Genomic DNA, 17,470 nt, shown 5'->3' on the forward strand with positions numbered 1-17,470 from the left:
ATGTAACACGGCCGAAGGCGCAAGCAAGTCTACAGAAGGAGCCCCCATAGCTTGCGATCATCGAGTTCTGATGACAAGACTGGTTGTTACTATTGGTACTACTAGTATAGTTAAGATGTATAAGATTCCAGATGCCTCTTTCAGTTCTTCTTCATTACTACTCTGGAACTCATCAGAATTAGCATGTGGAGCAATAAGAGACAAAATCCCCTAACCTTTACCTGAATCATCATTGAGAGTAGCATGGAGAGCCTTTTTAACCTGTTTGAGGTTTCAACAATCTACTTGGATGTGCCCTGAAAAATAAAGTGACTTCTAATTTAACGTGCTTGTGTGTAACGTGTAACAAAATATTGTAAAAGATGAAATTAAATGATACAAATATTTTGTTAACGAAGTGAAAACTCAATTAAGAGAAAAACCACTCCAGGGCAGCCAAACCCAGGATATCCACTATTCGAAAGACAAAGTTAGTTACAAAGCAGTAGCACTCACATACCCTTATGTAATGGTCGTACCTTGAACTCTATCGTGTAACCTAACACGAACGCCTCCCAACCAAGTCACCTGCTTGAAAGGGTCTTCAATGGAATCTTTTACCTTAGGGCTCCACCCTAAGATAGATTTCACATGAACACAGCAACAGCACTTCGGCAACAGCTTGAGAGTAACCCGATCAGCACAACAACTTCTAAAATATACTCTCTAAGCACTACGGAATTCAATACCAAATTCTTACAAATTACATGCCTAGAGGCCTCTATTTATAGGCTATAGAAGACCTAAATCAAGTCTGATACAATTTTCTCTAGGTGGCGTCTGGACGGTAGCTAAGAGCGTCCAGACAGACAACTATGCAACCGTCTTTCGAAATTCACTGAAATTCTTTCTTGAATAGAGCTGCGTCCGGATGGTGTTGCCCTAGTGTCCAAACGGTTACACTTCTGCTGCACGCAATTTCCATAATAAGGACTGAGCGTCCAGACAATGTAGACTGACGTCAGGATAGTTGTAACTCTTCTACACGCCTTACCTTATCAAGGATAGCGTCCGAACGGAATAACCACGTCGTCCAAATGGTTGCAGCTGTCTTCCCATATTTTTGTTTGGAAATGAAATCCTTTTACTTGTCGAACGCTGAAAGGTGTCAAGACGTGTTGCTGAGACGTCCAAACGGATGCAACCTGGAACAGTTCAAAGCTTCTAGATACAGATAGGAGTCCAGACAGAAAGATCTCATCGTTCGAACGGATGTTGCTTGACGGATGAGTGTCCGAACGAAATACCACGTCATCTGGACGGATGTAAGGAATTCAAACTTCTCTGTCTTGAAATCTGCACAAAATCTTCTTGAAGCACATAACTGAAATGAAGACTTTGAATATAAACAACATCCTTGATAAATAAGCAAAATTACATAGAAGTAATTTTGTCCAACAGAATGCAGCCAATCACAAACTAACAAACTCCTATTTTGGTCATTCCGGGACAAAAATCACTTGACCGGTTTAAAAATACAAACCCGGTCCAAATCAAAAAATACTCCCCCTTTTTGTCTCAAAAAGACAAAGGTTAAAATAAAGTGTTAGAAAAACCACAAATACTCCCCCTTAAAGTCTCAACAAGACAAAGGTAAACAAAGTATAAATAAAATACAGAGTTTAAAAGTATTACAATCATCCAAAAAAAAATATAACTATCTCAAAATAAAGCAAAAACATCAAAACAAAACAAGAAATCAACCCTCATCAGGATGATGATTCTTGAGGCACTCCTGGATATCAAGCTGGCACTGCTCAACTCGAGTGCTTATAGAGTGGACCTCCTGCTGAATGGAGCTGATATCACCCTGTATGAGCTGATATCTCACTCATTGCCACCAATAGCTGAGCGTAGCCTGCATCATACTGAGGCAGAGGAGCAGTCTGAGTTGATGAGGCTCCTGTAGGTATCTCAACCTAGACCGAAGGAGGCTGAGGCATTTCGTCGTGACCTACAAATCTCAATTGGGCATTAGACTTCATGAGAGTCTGACTACCAAGAGGATCCTGTATCCTCATCACTGGCTAGGCAGAGCATCTATCCCATACTAAACAATAAGCCTGGTCATCAAACATGCAAAAAGGAGACTGGTAGAGTGCTCGTCTCTCATCTCCAGCATCAGATTGAGGATGTACTTACATAAGCAGAATGGCAACCTCATACATAGAGCATATAAGAACTGGGCCCTTTTCAAAACAAGCTCACTCCTACGAGATGTGGGCCATAGATTGTGAAGCACAATTTTTGCTAGCAGTCGATGCGGGGGAGGAAAGGCACCGATCTTGATGAAGACACGTGCGCGCTCATGACCCTGAGGATGGGCATTAAAGTACTCTCTGAGTTGCTCCGATGTAGGGGCCTCCATATCCTCTGAGAAGGGACTGGCAGAGATGGGTAGGATTGGAACATCAATAAGATCACTGATCATCTGGGGATCAATCCGAAGCAAGTGGCCTGGAACATATGTCTGAAGAATGATCCCCTAGTCCACATCCTAAACCACCTCCAAGTACCCATAAAGCTCCCTCACCAACCTGGGATAAATTGTGCAAGCACAGTTGTAGAGATAGCCCCAATGATTGTCCCTAATGATATCAGCAAAAAATCTAGAGGTGCAACCATCACATCAGCACTAAGGACATTCCTTTCTAGAACAGCCTGCCGGTTCTCTATTTTTGCCAAGGAGGCAGCACGAGCCTTGTCTGTCTTCTACCAAACCCTGCGCTGAAAACTATCTGTAGACATGATTTTGCAAAAGAGTATTCAACCATTTTGCCACAAATAAAACATCAATGAAATTAGTTCCTATTAGTTCCAAAAAAAATTGGCATTATAACGGCAATAAAATGGACTTTTCCAAAAATTACAAATAAGCAATAATATCCCAACACAGTCCAAAATAGGTGATAGAACAATATTCCAATCTTAGCAGCAGTCAGCACAAACAATTTTATGCGAAAATTATCTCAAAAAAAAATATTCCAAGCAAAAGTATTCTAACAGCTTTAACAAGAACTGAAAAGAATGTAAAAAGTATAACAAAATACCTGAAATGGAGAGATAAGGCACAAAAGGACAAAAAAGGACGATAACTCCCGAGAAAAAACACAACAATGCACCAAAAGAGAAAAAAAATTGAAAGTGAAAAGGATGTGTACGGCGTAAAGGAGAAAGAGACGCGATTTTAAAACCTGTAGGGTAACCGTCTAGACGCATCACTTATTCCGTCCAGACGCCGGCTGCCATGTCATCTTCAGTAGAACCGCGCACGTCTGAACGTGTCACTAGACCGTCCGGCCGACTGAACCGCACCCGTCCGAACGAAAGATACTACCGTCCGTATGCCTTACATTGAAAAACAGAAACTGAAGGAAAATTTGCAGAAAATTTATTTTCCCTATAGTCAGCTTCGAACACACATGTATAATCAATTGATATAACAATCAAATAGCATTTCAAAAATATGCAGAGAAATAATTGAGAGTTGAGGGAACAATTAGCACAAAATTCCCTGTAGATAGGAATTTTAAATAGATTACTCAACTCATGCAATGCATGTGTGTGTGAAAACTTTCTCAATAAGGTATGAAGTTCACTGATATGACTTAAAGCAATTGAATTTTCTAAACAAGAGAGAAAATTAATGAAGATCAGTCAAAAGTCAAACCTGTGTGTGTGTGTAATATGTAACAAAATATTGTAAAAGCAAAATTTAAATGACACAAATATTTTGTTAACGAAGTCGAAACTCAATTAAGAGGAAAACCACTCCAGGGTAGCCAAACCCAAGATATCTACTATTCAAAAGACAAAGCTAGTTACAAAGCAGTAACACTCACATACCTTTATGTAGTGGTCATACCTTGAACTCTGACGTGTAACCCAACACGAACGTCTCCCAACCAAGTCACCTACTTAAAGGGGTCTTCAATGGAATCCTTTATCTGAGGGCTCCTCCCTAAGACAAACTTCACACAAACACAGCAACAACACTTCGGCAATGGCTTGAGAGCAACAGGATCAACACAACAACTCCTAAAATATACTCTCTAAGCACTACGGAGTTCAATACCAAATTCTTACAAATTACATGCCTAGAGGCTTTTTATTTATAGGCTACAAAAGACCTAAATCGAGTCTGATATGATTTTCTGTAGGCGGCGTCCGGACGGTAGCTGAGGGCATTCGGGCGGACAACTGTGCAACCGGCTTTCCAAATTCGCTGAAATTCTTTCCTGAATAGAGCCACGTCCGAACGGTGTTGCCCTAGCTTCCGTACAGTTTCACTTCTGCTGCACGCAATTTTCATAATAAGGACTGAGCATCCGGACAGTGTAGACTGACGTCTGGACGGTTGCAACTCTTCTGCACGTCTTTCCTTATCAAGGATAGCGCCCAAACCGAATAACCACGTTGTCCGGACGGTTGCAGCTGTCTTCCCATATCTGTGTTTGGAAAGGAAATCCTTTTTCTTGTCGAACACTAAAAGGCGTCTGGACGTGTTGCTAAGACATCCGAACGGATGCAATCTGGAACAATTCGAGCTTCTGGATACAAATGGGAGTCTAGACAAAAAGATCTCATCGTCCGAACGGATGTTGATTGACTAATGAGTGTCCGGACAGAATACTACGACGTCCGGACGAATGCAAGGGATTCAAACTTCTCTGTCTTGAAACCCGCACATATCTCCTTGAAGCACATAACTGAAATGAAGACTTTGAATATAAACAGCATCCCTGATAAATAAGCAACATTACATAGAAGATATTTTGTCCAACAGAATGCAACCAATCACAAACTAACATGCCCAAAACCTAAACATTCAACACACTTAGGACAATAAAGATCCTTTTTGTTAGTTTCAACTTCTTCTTGTATAGTACTTTCGGGATCCCCTTTGGAATTTAGTAAATCTTTGATATTCCTAGCAAACATAGCTATACCATCCTCATCATTAAATTCTTCTACAAAAGAATTTTTAATTTTACCTTTTGAATCCTTGAGAGCAATGGATTTAGCTTTCTTGACAGGGGGCAAAGACAACTCATAGTTTAGAGGAGACCCAACGAGATCTTCAATCTTCATGTTGTCCAGATCCTTGCTTTCTTCAATTGTGTTCACCTTGATTCTAAATCGTTCAGGAAAATATCTAAGAATCTTCTTAATGAGTTTTGTATCTGATACCTTCTTTCCAAGATTAATCATAGAATTACGAAGATCACTTATTCTATCATAAAAATCATTAAACGCCTCATTCTCCAACATTATAATCCTTTCAAATTCAGAAACTAACATTTGAAGTTTAGCAGATTTAACCAATTTAGTTCCTTCATATGTAGTTTCAAGGATATCCCATGCTTCTTTAGCAGTTTCACAATTAGAAATTCTTGAGAATTCTGATGGTGAAAGTGCTGAGCATATGGCATTCATAGCTTTGTCATTCGCAGCACGAGTTTATTTTTTAAGAGTATTCCATTTAGCTATTGTTGTATTCAGTGTAGCCCATCCAAATTCAACAATATGTCAAACGTCTATTGCTTTTAGAAAAAATCTCAAGCGTGATTTCCAATAGCCATAATTATATCCATCAAAATAAGGAATAGAATTAAATGAGACAGACATAATAAAAGGAGTCTAGGATCCACACTCAGGAATTTAATCCAAGCAAGAGTGTACCCACTCTAATACCAATTGAAAAATAAAGGACTCCTAATTTATCGTCTGTGTGATCAAGTGTGCAACAAAATATTAAATGCAAAATTAAAAAGAGACAAATATTTTGTTGACGAAATGGAAACTCAATTAAGAGAAAAACCACTCTGGGGAAGCCAAACCCAGGACATCCACTATTCAGGATACAAAGCTATTAACAAAGCAATAACACTCACATACCCCTGATGCAACGATAGTACCTTGCACTCTAACACGTAACACAACGTGAACGCTTCCCAACCAGGTCTCCTACCTGAAGGGGTCTTCAATGGAATCCTTTAACTTAGGGCTCCTCCTTAAGCTAGACTTCACACGATCAAATCACACAACAGACAACTCTTAAAGAGATAGCAGATCTTCACAGTTTCTACCTAAACACCCTCTCTAAGCTCAAAGTGAAAATTGAAATTGACTTCTAAATAAAAGGCAAGTGTGTGCACAATGTGTTAACAAAAATTAAGCATAGCGGAAAGTAAATGACACAGAGATTTTTGTTGACGAAGTGGAAACTCAATCAAGAGAAAAACCACTCTGGGGCAGCCAAACCTAGAAATTCCACTATTCAGAAGACAAAGCTAGATACAAGATAGTAACACTCACATATACCCGATGCAGTGGTCGTACATTGCTCTCCGACATGTAACCCAACACGAACGCTTCCCAACCAGGTCTCCTACCTGAAGGGGTCTTCAATGGAATCCTTTACCTTAGAGCCAACCCCTAAGATAGACTTCTGATGTAGCACAGCAACATCACACTTGAAATGGCTTCAGAGGAAAAATCACGTCTCTGAGCAGTTGTGGAATTCAATACCGAATTCTTGCAGTTCTCAATGCCCAGGGGCCTCTATTTATAGGCTGGGGGCTCAAATGAGCATCAGGCAAAATATAGCTGGGCGCTGTCAGGACAGTGGTCATGGCCGTCCGGACGGACAACTGTGCGACAGGATTTTCCAAAAATTTCCTTGAGAAATCTTTCCTGCTTAAGAGCTGCGTCCAGACGGTCGCACGTCCGCTGCATGTAGTTTCCTTATAAGGCTTCGCGCGTCCGAACTATGGGGGATGAGCATCCGGACGGCTGAACTTCAACACACAATTTCCATATCTGCTATGCGCGCGTCCGGACCATGAGAGGTAGTCGTCCGGATGGTTGAAGTCGAATCGGCAATTTCCATATTAGATGTACGCGCGTCCGTACTGAGGTTGATTGACGTCCGGACAGTGATATTTGAATTGCGATTCTTGCCTTAAGTAGATGAGCGTCTGGATGGGATACCACATCGTCCGGACAGTTGATCAATCTTTCCTTTATCGAATTTGGAAAGAATTTGAGACTGGTCGAGTACCGAGAGGTGTTCGGACATGCTGCTGAAACGTCCGGACGGATGCAAGCTGGATAGAACCTTCTCGACACAATGGAGGGTCCAGACGAAAATGCACATCGTTCGAACGGATGATGCTTGGTCTGACTGGCGTCCGGACAGTATGGCACGTAGTCCGGACGGATGGAACAGTGGTCAGATGTGCGTCCGGATGGGATGGCTCGATCGTCCGGACGGCTGACAAGGAACCGAAATCTTCAATCTTTCACACAGTGCAAAGTCTTCTAAGAGTGCTCTGAATAGTGGAATCCCTGTTTACAGCATCTTTACACACACAAGTGATTTTGTCCAGAATGAAGCCAAAATACTAACTCAAAGGAATTCACTACCGAACTCTGTGAATAATACAAGCCTAGAGACCTCTATTTATAGGCTTTTGAAAACCTAATTCAACATTGATTCGAAGTTCTTTGGACGGCATTCAAACGTAGGTATAGAGCATCCGAACAGCAAGCTGCAACTGACTTCCATAACACGCTTCACACATTTTCATATTAAGGACCGCGTTTAGACAGTGTTGCCCTAGCTTCCAGACAATTGCAAGTTGTCTTCACCAAACGTGTCTGCTGCGTAGTTCAGAATCTTCTCAAACACTAAATAGCTTCCAGACGATGTTGCCCTATCATCCAGACGGTTCATGCTGTCTATGCTGAGCTGGTCAAAATCTTCTCTAACTAATGGGCGTCCGGACGCTTCACTGGGCCGTCTGGATGGTCAACTGGGGATCCAACTTTTACTGAGTTGTAAATTGTGCAAAATCTTCCTGGAGTCTAGAAATTTCCTTCTTGATGCTTGTGACACTGATACTTGCATATTAAGGCCTTTCCATAGTTGAGAATTAAGCTCTAAATATTCTTGGAAAACTCTGGACAAATACGGCATCCCTGTTTCAGCAGCACACTTACAAGGTAGTGATTTTGTCAACAGAATGTAGCCAATAAAACTAACATTAATAGAATTGTTATGTATATTTTTATAAAAAAGGGATATTATACTTTTAGCATATTAATGCTATTATAATGTTTGTTTTGGTTTATCAATATTTAAGGTATCAATAAATGCCGTAATAATGTCCGCATAAAATATGTGGTAATAAAATATAATCGACATATTTTATATGCCGTTATAATGTCCAAACGACATCGAGATGTTATATTTAGTTATCTAGAAATCAGAAATGATAATAGAAAATCATGTTTAGAAGTCAGCTGTGGTAAAAGAGTTTAAATAGTTTTAGTAAATCATACTGATTCATTGTTACATGTATATAACTGTGCAATCATCATTTATGTGGATCACTCTTTGAAGTAGAAAACTGTAAGTATTTCTAAAATACTTATTGAGAGTGATACTGGGTTCCATAATAAGGTGATTTATGCTTTATTTAATTATATGCATATTTATTTAAAGGTATGCAAGTAAGTATTTCTAAAATATTTACATAAAGTACTACTGGTGTCTATAATGTTGTGATCTCTACTTTATTTAATTGTATGCGATTTGTTTGGGACTTTGCATATTTTACTGTTGTGAGTTATGAACCTGCTAATAAGTAAGACCCAGGGTTTAAGTCCAAAGGCATCAATAATCAATAATTAGCAAGATCGAAGGTTTAAATCCTAAGGCACTAATCAATCAGCGAGACTGAGGGTTAACATCTCAAGGCAAAGACCGAGCGTTTAAGTCCCAATGCACCAATCACCAATACATGATAAGATTGGAGATGGTTAAAGACCCATGGCACCAATATATGATAAGACTGGAGATAGTTAAAGACTCACGGAATCTATAAATGATAAGACCGTATTATGAGTTAAAGTCTCACGGTATCTATAAATGATAAGACCGTATAATCAGTTAGAGTCTCACAACACCTGTAAATAAGACTGTGCATATGAATATGTCATTACATCATATTGTTGCATTGTGTATTGTTAAATAAATCAGTATTTCATTATATTATTGAACGTAGTTGACTCACTTGATTACAGTATGAGATTGTGGTGATAACCACAATCACATATATGTTTATGCAGGACAGAAGAAAGGTCAGGACTATTAGGATTTGTATACCGAACCTATTATTTATGAATGAGACTTAAGTATTTCTTTAGTATGTAATATTCTATATGTTGGTTTGTACTAGGTTAAAACAATGGTTACGTATTATCGATGCCGCAAGTGGCACATATGTTAATGCATTGTGTGTATTTATTATGTGAGAACGCCAAATTATATTATTTATATATTAGGGTAATTTAGTCAGCTCTGATGTGTTATAATCCTAAGTTTTTAAGAAAAAAAATATATTTCGATACCAAATCTCAACTGTGATGATGTCATAATGTCACGTGGGAATCAAAAATTTTCACTTATGCCTTTTTGTAAAAGGCGAGGCGTTACATATATGTTAGAATATTTCATATGATATACATACAAGGTACCAAAGTTATATTGTATTTGACTAAGGTGTGAGTAATAAGATTATCACACAAAAGATCATAGTCATAGGTGTTTGTAATTTATAAAAGATTGTTCGTAATCGTAAATGGAATTGGTAAATCCATCTAAACTAATGATGTACGTGCACGATGACTTATAATGGTTACTCTAGATCCTAAAAAGATTGCGAACTCAGATGTGAAGTGTAAGTCACTTTGATGTACAAGAATGAGATCAAATCACTGGTCAACACTTCTGTGCGTTGGGTGATCACATGTAGCATTGTGGGAACACCTTCTTCAAGAAGGAATCCAAATCCTTTGTCATGGAACAAAGAATATTCCCCTTAATGTAGATTTAATGAAATTGATTATCCTAAAGGTCGGGCCTGAGTGTTTCAATGATATTTACTTTTATTTTGTACAAGGTGAGATGAAAGACTAACTAGATACAAAAAGGATATATCATGTAATTAAATCAGCAGTATCAAGGAAAAGAGGTAGTGAACTAAGTAAAAGTGTATTGACTTTGGTTCGACTACAGAATGATTCCATGGAGGGGTAATATATAATAAATAAGTATGTTGCAAGGATTAATTCATTAATTTGAAACTACATATTAGAGTGCAGCCACATTTGTTTAGTGGAATCAATTATAATTAAATAGAGTCGTGTAGTATTGTCACAAATCTATTTAAAGCTAATTGTATTTTTTCCATTAGGTCCCTCTTTGAGCTGATGTAAATTGACCAAATGTTATAAGCCTCGATTATGTATTTATTTATGTTGTATTGTTTTATTTAATAAAACATGGGCCAATGGAATATGATTCCTAAGTGGCTCATTATTTGGAGATGATTGGGCTTAGGAATTAATTTCTATGGGCATAAGCAATTAAAGATCTATGGGCTCTTGGAATTAATTCCAAAGGCTTAAGAAGAGATAAAGGAGCATTGGGCCTTAGGGATAAAACCCAAGCCCATGCTGAAAAATATATAGCAATGGGCTAGGGTTAAAAACCTAGACCTAGATGCATGGGGAGATAATATCTCCCCATTGGCCGGATGATGCAAGGCCGAGGAGAGTTTCACTCCCCTTGGCCGTGCATCCTAGAAGCTAGGAGGAGGAGTTCAACTCTTCATATGACTCCTACTCTATCTCAACTACATCTTTGGTTTATCTCCTAACCCTTTCATAAGAGTAAATCCAAGTCAACTGGCCCTTCTCATTACTTGTATCACATTTCAAAACATAACTTATAAAAGTAACATCATATTTTAACTCAAAAAAATTCATCATATCTTTACCACCCATAAACATGATAAATCTAATAAATGTTCATCAAAACATATATCATAAATACTAATTAAATCATCAAAGTACCATAACTCATGTACTAGCTAAACATATCTTCCAGTCGAATTTAAATATTCATATCATACTAAAGAAATTCACATAAGACTCATTTCCTTTTACTTAGCAAGAGAAAACTCACTAAGCTTTGAAAACATTTAAAAGGTAGTATCATCCTTAGTATAAATACTAACCACTTTCCGCTCGACCCACTTGAGGAGGATTTCCAACTCAAGCTTGCAATGCACTACTGCATTTCATATTGCAAATACACATTCAAACTCAACCCATAACAATTTTTAACTCTAAACACCCCAAGAACACTTGAACATTACATGTATAAACCACCCAATGGCAACCCATAGAAATCTAGGGTTCCATTAGCTACTCCATTAGCTATTAACCTTAACCCATAGAGAAATTCTAGGGTTAGACACAAAATCCCCCAATTACAAAACTTAGAAAAGATTTAGGGTTTAAAACCTCAACTTTTTGATGGAGGAATCCAAAGTTTCACGCCACGAAACTCATACCCATAACTTAATGGTGGTTTAGAACTCATCTAAACACAAAATTCCCAAAGAAACTTGAGAGATTAAGCCAAAAACCTCAAAATCAACTCAACTTCAAGTAAAAAACTAAGGTTCAAGGATTGACCTCGATCGGTAGGATCCACATTCTAACATCAAGAATCACGTTCCCAAGGTGAGATTTGGCTTTGAAAACCTTCTCAAATCCATACCCAAGTTTTGGGTACATACCTTTGTGAGAGAAGAGAGGAAAATCGTAGGTGAGGGAAAAGATGTGGGAAAAATGGTTTGAAATCGTGTTTTAAAATCCCACTTACACGTCAGAGACGACGCGCGTTTGGACGATTTAATCCACTGTTTGAACGGGCCACTTAGTACATGATTTCTAAGGCTTTTACTAAGTACCTCAATTTATTTCGTGGGCGTTATAGTAGATATTAATAATCAACATATTTTGGATGAAAGAGGACAACCAATTGAAGATACCATTACTACATTAGTTTATGCTATAACGAAACATTTTATAGGAACTTCTTAATGAATAGAGAGAGAGAGAGAGAGAGAGAGAGAGAGAGAGAGAGAGAGAGAATGCAAAACATCTACTTAATTTGAAATGCCCAATGTTGTCTAATATTTTATGGTATAAAGACGTTTTTCTTTCCTGAGTTATGGTAAGAATTGACAGTAAACAGCCATATTGGAAACAAAAATTTATCACTATATTACCAAAATATTTTGCTAAAAAAGTTAAAAGCAAATTATGGAATCATGGTCACACTGATTATACAACATTAACTTATGGTGAAATAATTAGTGCAAAGTAGGTCTAAATTTATGTAATGATTTAAGACTAAAATCTCAAATAGAAATGGATAAATATTATACTATACAAGAATTCGTTACCTTCTGTGAACAATTTGGATATCCTCCATTAATTTCTCCCTTAACCAAGAGAAAGAAATTTAATAAGAAAAATAGAAATTATGAAACAAAAGTCAAAAGATACAAAGCTTATAAAAAATAAAAAATAAATAAATAAAGGAAAATGTCATTTAACCACCCTGAACTTTCTTCACTTTTGCAATCTCTCGCCTCCCCCCTTGTGACGACCCATTTTTTTTTTATACAAATCATTTGCTTAATCATTAATCTCTTAAAATACAAATGCATCCTCACAGTGGCACGACGATGTGTCGCAAAGCCCACATATGGTACATACCCCATAATATGTAACTGGTAAATCAGAGTACAACATCTAACTACTATGCAGCGGAAAACATAAACCTAATAGCGGAAATCACATCTTACACAACTATCATAAATTAATAACAAGAGCCATTTAACATCTATGTGTTTAAGTCTTTCCTCAATATAAAAACATAATAGAAATGGCTTATACAATAACGAGTGACACATGCGTCACAAGCCATACAAAACCTATAAAACTAAGGACGCCCATGATCCCATAATTACGACCATCGCGGTGAGCTCCGGTCATAATATCCCAAATGCACGTCTATGACCCCATCAACTACGACCCGAGTACCTGCAACCAAAGAGACATCATCTATACGGTTGTGGGGGTTTGCCACATCCGTATAGGTGAATGATGATTTCACCGCCTCAGTACATAATACCGAGACCTCAGTGATATTAAACTAACTAAGTTTTCACAAAGAACCAACTTTTTCCTTTCTAGTCTCGTGAACACTATAACAGCTACCAATTTATAAACTATTGGTTGAAAACCCCCATAGCTGATATAGTGAATACTGACTATCAGAAAACATTTAAAACATACTATGTAGTTGGACTCATACGTAGAAGTTCCATTGGCTTGGACGCAACCACATAGAAACCCACCTACAATAATATTTTTATGCTGGTAGCTAAAATGTACAAAGAGCTAACGTTACTAACTGTGATATCACCGTGCCTCAGGGCATTACAACTTCGTGTCTATGGCACATAGTTGTCCATGCGGTTACTAGAGTAAAACTCTGATATCCAAGCACTTCTTACTGATGTACCACAACAATCCATCTACCTACTCCCAAGTCACACTGTTATCACAACCAATAACGTCACAACCAAGTACACCAAGCTTAAAACATGCCATCTTGCTCTTTAGTGCTAGCTTACTATCATTTTCAGAATATGGTTAACACTGAATCCTAGGGCATTACAACTTCATGTCAAGGCACATAGTTGTCCATGCGGTTACTAGAGTAAAACTCTGATATCCAAGCACTTCTTACTGATGTGCCATGACAATTCATCTATCTACTCCCAGAACACTGTATTACTCATACCGAACCATGACAATACTCTTATACCTCCAAGCTCAATGTTCTAAAATCATGCAACTAGACGATAGCAGTATACATAAGCTATTTTGCCATTAAAACTCTTAAGCATACTAATACGTCTAGCATAGAAACTACAATATTCTATATCATGAAAACATCATACAATTTAAATCATGCTATGTATGCTATGCATGCTGATGTGCTGTTGTTAAACTGTTGAACTGAGCTATTACTGGGCTGCTGCTGGTTACTGCTGGGTTACTACTGTGTTTACTGTATGCTTATGCTCTAAGCTACATGCTCTATGCTCTTTGCTTGACTAGTAAATATTGCCTTACTGTATCATGCTGATAAATCATACTTTTCTAAACATTTTAGTATTTCATCCAAAACATGCAACACACTGTACTATATTCTGCAACTATCCTTGATATATTTGAACATACTCTAAAGTACTAAAATCAAGCAAAACAGATATATTCAACATACAGTTGGTTCGGATTTATAAACAGTATATATATTTTGCAATTCTATAATATATAAAAATAACAGTTTCTCAGTGAGTAAAATATCACCTGGCTGCATTGGAAATACGACTCGAACTCAACATTGGAAAACCCATTGAAGTCTCCAATTATGACACGACCCTACAAATACTAATAACGTTAGTATATGCTTTGGAACTCATTCTAGGACACTTAAACTATCCGCGCGCTCACCCGTTGCGTTACCCGTTTCTAAGACTAGTTAGGTATCCTAAACTATTATTAGGTTAACACTTGGGGTCTAGGTTCATATTTTATTCTTTTTAGTATCCTTAAGTTATATTAAATATTTCATCTGTCTACTTACTATAATTAAGTTACATTATTATTGTTAATCATTTCTATAACTTGTTATTCATTTACTAAGTTAAAATATATATTTAACCAATATACATGTATATATATATTTATGTATACATATTCATATACCATGTTCACCCAGCTTAAGCTTAGTTTAGTGATATACCTAAGTACTTTACCTTAATGAATCTATTGGTTATTAATTAAACCGGGCCAAGTATAATTCTATTTATTTACTGTACTCTTACATCTACTCTATTTACTTATTTCCTTAATTTATGTCGAGTTGGGTAAATATTCCGATAATTTAACTCATAAAGCATAACGTTTAACACTTTAAACCTCATAGTCACATTCATAAGTCAACACAAACCTATAAACAAGGCATTTACTAAGTTAGAGCCTCAAAACACTCTCATAACATTCAAACAACTTTATCCCGCTTAAACTTTTCTCAAACCAATAATTAACAACATCTCTATAAATCAACACCACAATCCATAAAACTCAAGAAACATCATCTATGAGTAATAAACACTTAACATTCCACCCATTAAGTCAAACTACTAAAAGCCACCAAAATTCCCTAACACCTATCATCAATAACTAACTATTACATTCTCTAATATCACGATAAAGTCTCAACTCAAAATATATCAATAAATCCAACACATAAGGTTAATCTTTTAAATAAACAACTTAAAATCAATTACAACCTTCATCAATAAACCACAATTTACAAATCCAAAAATCAGATTCGAATCCCATCAAAATACTCATCAAAATAGCCCATACCTCCTCCAAAACTCAAGGCTTAAAACACAACATCAAATATGGCTGGATTTTCCTTCACATCGAACCACTAAAATTTCAATAATCATAAGCCATAATCATCTAAGCCAACATCAATTTTATATCCTAGAGAAAATCAACACCTAACATGAATAAACCATAAACACATCCAAAAGCATAGCTCCTAATTTCGAATTCAATCAAAAATACACTCAACTACCAACAACACCATAACGACTAGAACTCTAATCAATCAACTCCCAAATTTGTATTCAACCACATACATCCCTCAAGGCCATAAAACCACCTCTATGGGTACCAATTCGGTAATTCTCAACGAGGCCCTCAAAAATCAATCTCTGACAACTCTAGGAAACCATTCCTAACCAATTTAAGCATTCTTACACAAGCCCTCATCGGATAATATCCCACCATAATCATAATCCACATTTGGTTATAACAATCTCAAACAACTGGGAATCCAACCAATAAATTCCACCAATTGAAATAACCCAATCAACAAAAACTCAATCTCTAACACGTAAACATAAACCAACATCATTACCCAATTTACAAATCCCAAAACAAATTTGGATTCCACCAAAACACTCACACAAATCATCAAAGATTCCAAAACTTATCCAATCCAAACAACTCAAACATTTAATGAAAACAAAAAACTAAAACACCAAAAATTCTCAAACATAAACCATATTTTCGGACCTAAGTAGAACCCCCCCCACAAATCAATATAATCTCAAGCAATAAATCCAATGGGTATGATGAAACTACAAAAAAAAGCTTCAAACCTAATTTTATAGCTTCTATGGGCGAAATCTCCACACAATCAACTCAAAAATCACCTACAAACTCTCAAAACCAAAACCCACTTCACCACAACAATACCCATTCGGTTATCCTCAAAAATCAATACTCAAATGAAAACCTAAAATCAATTTCTTAAACATTAACACGATTTTCAGGCTTAATAATCAATGGGTAAATGAAAATATGAAGAAAAGCTAGGTATTTTACCTTCTTGATGTACATGGCCAAAGATCACCATTTTCTTCACCAACGGTAGGGTCTCTCCTCACGGACAACCACTCACAATCTTAGTATTTCTCTCTTGGAATCTCTCTCTGCGTCGTGTGTGTGCTAGGTGAAGAGAAGAAAATGGAAGAGAGGGGAGAGAGAGAGAGAGATTGTGCGTGAAGAAGAGAGGGGAAGAAGGAGAGAAAAGGGGAAGAAAAGAAAAGAAAAGGGAGAGAGGGCTGCTGTCCATGAAAGGGAGGGGAGGAAAAAAAAAAGGAAAAGAAAAGAAAGAAAGAGGATAGAGAAAGAGAAAGAGAAAATAAATGTGATAAGGTGACATGTGGCGCCTTGTAAGTGGTTGGAAAGAGATAATGAAATCCACCCCAACCAACTGGATTGTGACACGTAGCAAAGTGAGATTACCTTTTTATTTAAAGGCACAAACTTTCATAAATTACACTAGGACCCCACTATATTAAAATCCTATCTTTTAATAATTAATATTTGACCCCATATTTATTTTAACTACATTTTTACTAATGCAATTAATTATTTATTCCACTAGGACCTATTATTATTTTCTAAAGACCCATTAGAAATATTTTATTATTCTAGTTCCATTATTCTATCTTAACTCATTTATACATTGATAATATAAATGTTGTTACTTAAAATCTAACTATTGGTCCATCTAATTAATAAATATAATTTATTAATTGCTAAATGTCCTATTTATTTTCTTGGTCTTTACAACCCTCCCCCCAAAAGTTCAAAGATTCTCAATTTAGTGTATTGAACTTTCAATTTTTTCCTATCCCACCCCTGCCGTTAAGATTTGGGGTTAAATCAAACGATCAAAGGGTAAAATGACCCTTATACCCCTGTAACTTTATAAAATTAAAAATTACCCATAAATTAAAATTAATTTCTTTTTAAAAAAATGAGGATATTTTTGGAATTTCTCACCCCCTCCGTCGGGATTTAATGGAAAATCCTAACTGAGGTGTGAGATTGCAAATTTTTTTAA

The 17,470-nt window shown here is 36.8% G+C and overlaps 1 long non-coding RNA gene across 1 annotated transcript; it reads right to left on the reverse strand.

Moving 5' to 3' along the window:
• Positions 1–12,766: 12,766 nt before the first annotated feature.
• On the reverse strand, positions 12,767–16,701 carry LOC133881464 (uncharacterized). Its single transcript, XR_009902523.1, has 3 exons — positions 16,444–16,701; positions 14,347–14,418; positions 12,767–13,029 (listed from the first exon to the last, which is right to left on the reverse strand). It is a non-coding gene; the product is annotated as an uncharacterized LOC133881464 (long non-coding RNA).
• Between the last annotated feature and the right edge of the window lie 769 nt (positions 16,702–17,470).

Source organism: Alnus glutinosa, chromosome 11 (genome assembly GCF_958979055.1).
Source record: "Alnus glutinosa chromosome 11, dhAlnGlut1.1, whole genome shotgun sequence".
NCBI classification, from domain to species: domain Eukaryota; kingdom Viridiplantae; phylum Streptophyta; class Magnoliopsida; order Fagales; family Betulaceae; genus Alnus; species Alnus glutinosa.